Source organism: Aquarana catesbeiana, linkage group LG06 (genome assembly GCF_042186555.1).
Source record: "Aquarana catesbeiana isolate 2022-GZ linkage group LG06, ASM4218655v1, whole genome shotgun sequence".
Lineage (NCBI taxonomy): Eukaryota > Metazoa > Chordata > Amphibia > Anura > Ranidae > Aquarana > Aquarana catesbeiana.
The window spans coordinates 292,451,092-292,455,976 of NC_133329.1; the positions used below are offsets into that span (position 1 = coordinate 292,451,092).

The following is a 4,885-nucleotide window of genomic DNA, read 5'->3' on the forward strand; positions in this document are numbered from 1 at the left end:
AGGGTTGCCAGGGGTCAACTAACCCAGCACTGGTTTAAGTAGCCAAAATCAAGGAGTATAGATTATTTGTAGAATCGCAGTATATATATATCTATATATATCTATATATATAGATATCTATATATATAGATATCTATATATATAGATATATATAAAGATTTGTCTTTATTTTCCCCAGGAACATGTATTAATATGACTTATAAAGACAACCTTTTGGGCTAGCTCTAAAAAAAGGAAATATGCCACAGCTTTACAAAGTAGCCCAGTAGGGCTGGAAAGCAGCCAACCTGGAGGACCCTGTGTGATTCCCAGCAGCCTGTCAGCAGGTGCTCAGTACCTGTGTGTCTGAACATCTGCTGCATGATATGATTCCTGCAAGCAGGAAGTCACAGCAGATTGCCTCCTTGATATCATTGCATTCAAATGGTATAAATATATGTACAGTGTTTTTAAGTCCCATGTTTTGCTCACCGTCTTACATGTAAAGATTGCTTGGGGCTTGTGTACTACATAAACCCAATTATAGAATATGTCATAAAAAATATGTCATAGGTGTTTTTTTATTTGTGTTCCTAGGTTGTTTATTTTTTATGTTGCAGTATTATAGATGACTATGTATAAAAAGAATGATGTGTACATTTTCATATTTCCAATAACTGAAGGCTTACAGTATGTTAAAGCAGTGCAAGCCTGCGACAATTAAAGATCGATAGTTGTAACAGCATATTAAAACTGTAATTAATGATCTGCAATTATTTACAGCCTGCACATTGTTCTAATGTACACTCCGTAGAATAGGTTCACTGCACAGCATGCTGTCTATAGAATTGCAGCTCCTGAGTGACGTCATAGCAGTTCACCCCGTCCCGCGGAGGAGGCATTGTTTAAGGTGGACCGGGGTCACCGATATTTGGGATTACTGACACCCGTACAAGCTTACACACGGTTTGCTTTCTGCACAAGCATTGGTGCCATAAAAATCTATCCACCTCCCAGGGCAAGATTTTAAATATCAGGCTACCCACTATAAAAAAAAACTGGCAACGAAATCTGCAGGGTTTCCTTAAAAAAAAAAAAAAAAAAAAAAACTTTTTTGAAGGTTGCTGTTATAGCTGTGCTTGAGTTCCAAATCCATACTGTAAAGTAAGTCTGCGACTCCCTTTTAACATAAGGGAGTTTGTGTTCACATACATACATGCACCATGAGAAAGAAGCAGCATTCATTGTATTACAGCTGAAATTACCACTGCCAACTTCATGCAGCTGCTGCTTACATCAGATATACTACATATATATATATATATATATATATATATATATATATATATATATATATATATATATATATATGTATATATAGCACATATGTTAATAAAACAGGTATGTCTTTACTCACACACACACACACACACACATATATATATATATATATATATATATATATATATATATATATATTAAAGATAAATTATATATATTATTACATGTGGCAGACTTCTTTATCAGTTACATATTATTAAAGTGCAATTGAAAACAAAATGAACACTTCAATAAAAGTCCTAACTAAGTTGAAAGTATAAGCTTTATTAGTCACTAATAATTAAAGTACATGACACTCATAGAAACATGCTATTATAGAGATCATGTAAAATATCCTACCTTGTAGTCTGTAGGGCGCCCCAATTGTGTAGACAATGTACATGAAATGCCAGCTCCTTTGGCTACACACACACCCTCCACAAAGAGGAATTGGTAATAATACTGGGCTTCCTAGCTCCCAACAAATATAAATAATTGTCTGAGGCTCACATTGAATTGTTGCTATCTGATTGGTCGCAATTATTGTATGTTGTGATTGGGTGAACTGTGGCTGCTGATGATTAGATAGATATAAAGATAGATAGATAGATAGATAGATAGATAGATAGATAGATAGATAGATAGATAGATAGATAGATAGATAGATAGATAGATAGATAGATAGATAGATAGTCCAATTAAAAAGATGCATACACACACACACACACATATATATATATATATATATATATATATATATATATATATATATATATATATATATATATATATCTATATATATATAGATATATATATATATATATACATCTATATATATATAGATATGTTACATAATACACACATATGCATACATATAAGGAGATACATTATATACATTTTTTTTTGAAGCATGCCATTTTTATATATTGTGAAATGTAATGAAGGTTTTATTTATATGTGTGCTAAAAGAAAAGGTAACTTAACTAGACTATATAACCGAGTTTATTCAGTATGTTTCAGATCCCCACCTATCTCTTTTTTCATTTGAAACTCCATAAAACTTCGGCCAAACTCTCCCACTAACCAGATGCTGGCAGTGTCTGTAAATACCTCATAAAGAATAGCCTTAGATTGTTAATTTGTTAATATTTTATCAAGTGTAAATATTTTATAACGTTTTTAGGGAAACTACTGAATGCTAAATTATTAAGCTAGGCAGAGGGGACGCCTGAATTATGCATACAATTAAGAACTCGTTATTATGTTATTATAGATAGTTTGCGGGCTCATCCCTGGCTGTTCTATTCGTACTGGGTGTTGGGATCGCATTTTACTGTACAGGTAACAGGCATCTGTCTGGGAGATCCGTTCACTTTTCACCTGATGTACTGCCTTTATTTTTCCTATATCAATAAATGTTTTTTTTGTTTTGTTTATAATAAAATAAACGTTTCTGTCTTTCTCATGAATATGTACTTATGAAATATTATTTTTATTCATTGGATCTTTTTTAAGTATCCTGTATAGGTTGCTTTCGGCATGAATTCATGTATTAGTTGTATGCGTTAAATTAAAAGTTAAAGTAATAATGATACATTTAGTAACAAATTAGAAAAAATAGAAAAATCTCTCTCTTTTTAAATATACATGTGTTTATATATATATATATATATATATATATATATATATATATATATATATATATATATAGATGACACACGCACACATATCTTATATTATATCTATAGATAGATTGGCATATATATATAGATATATCTATCTATCTATCTATATCTATTTATCTATCTATCTATCTATCTATCTATCTATCTATCTATCTATCTATCTATCTATCTATATATAAAAGAAGAATAATATATATATTATATATATATAAACAATTAAAAACACACACACATATATATATATATATATATATATATATATATATATATATATATATATATATATATATATATATATAAAAGAAGAAGAATATATATATATATATACGTTTTAATATTTTTATTATATATATATATATATATATATATATATATATATATATGTATATATATATATATATATATATATATATATATATATATATATATATATCTTACACAAAATACAAGGGCGTTGCAACACAGAGAGCATAACGATTTTCTAAGAAATATTCAAGCAACTTCAGGCATCCCCGACTATCCCTATATCAATATTTCTATCTATTTATTCATATACACCTCCCATTTATAAAGATATCTGGCATCAGTATACTTATAACCTTTTTTATAGGATCTGCAGACCTTAGAATACACTGACAAGGGTCTGCATGTTCTAATTAGACTGGCATTTTGATGTTTGTAGACAGCAGTAAAATGTTTGTTACAAAACAAATATCTGTCTGCAGATTACTGCTGGTTAAAGAGTAATCTTCAAGATCTATCCATTTCATCTGGATTCAAAAGATCAGACCTTTGTTAACTTAGCAAATCGTGTTTTTGTGCATTGCCGAACACCTACATCCTTAAATGAATTTTGCAAATAAATGTGTGTAATATATATATATATATATATATATATATATATATATATATATATATATATATATATATACATATATGCACTTATATATACTGTATATATATATATAAACACATATGCTAGGGTAATGGTGGAGCCTGCACATAATGTATACAAAATCCTTATTGCTATATAATGATCCAGCTATTTAAAATCTGTTTTAGTTGCCTGATGTATTTAAGTGCTCTAGTTGGGAGATTTCACAGCAGAAACTCTCCCCTTGTTTTAAAAATATTTGATGATAAATGAGATTTTCCTTACTGAAAAGTTGGGACTTACTTCTTCCCTCCCACTTGTGTTCCCTGGGGATAAGGTTCTGACAACATAAAAAATACCTGAATGGCCTTCTGGCATATTTCATTCTTTATTTATGAAAGGAAGATTAATAGACTATCAACATTTGCTGATATATAGAAAGTGACTTTCCTTTACTTATAGCAATACTGGAACTGTGAATGAACATTTTTTTGTAGAGTCTAGTTTTTAGTCACATCCAGTTACTGACCATGTAACACCACTAATTGCATATTTTTACACGAATTCAGGCAGGCAGATGCTTATTGCTAAAGATGATTGTGAATTTGCTCAGCTCCACCTATATGTACATGTATTCCCACATTCACATAGGTCTTCCTCCTTCATCCGTTCCTCCTGAAATGCTGCCACCTGCTGGTCATCCGACAGTAACAGCTATTGTGCAGTTCACTTGCAATCATATTCATCTTTGTCTTTTGCTTTTCAAATGTTTCTGAGCCTTTTGATCTGCATCACGTGCTCACTTTTAATTTGATGGATCAATCAACTGTTGACAGAAGTGCATGCAGCTAATTTTAATGACGCCAGCACTTATTTCCCTTTGTTTTTTATGTGTGGTACATGTGTTCTGCTAATGAAGCTTCGCCCTCTGCAAAATTAAACAAGTGCCAATGCAGAATATTATTGTGTTACACTACACATAGATCTTCACAGTTTCAAATGAAAACCATTTGGCACTACTGATCAT

The 4,885-nt window shown here is 30.5% G+C and overlaps 1 protein-coding gene across 1 annotated transcript in view; it reads right to left on the reverse strand.

Moving 5' to 3' along the window:
* SATB2 (SATB homeobox 2) overlaps window positions 1-1,798 on the reverse strand; it is a 303,695-nt gene extending 301,897 nt beyond the window's left edge. The window contains exon 1 of the mRNA XM_073633444.1: window positions 1,660-1,798. The gene's annotated coding sequence lies outside the window, so the exon portion shown is untranslated. The remainder of the gene's footprint in view (window positions 1-1,659) is intronic.
* Between the last annotated feature and the right edge of the window lie 3,087 nt (window positions 1,799-4,885).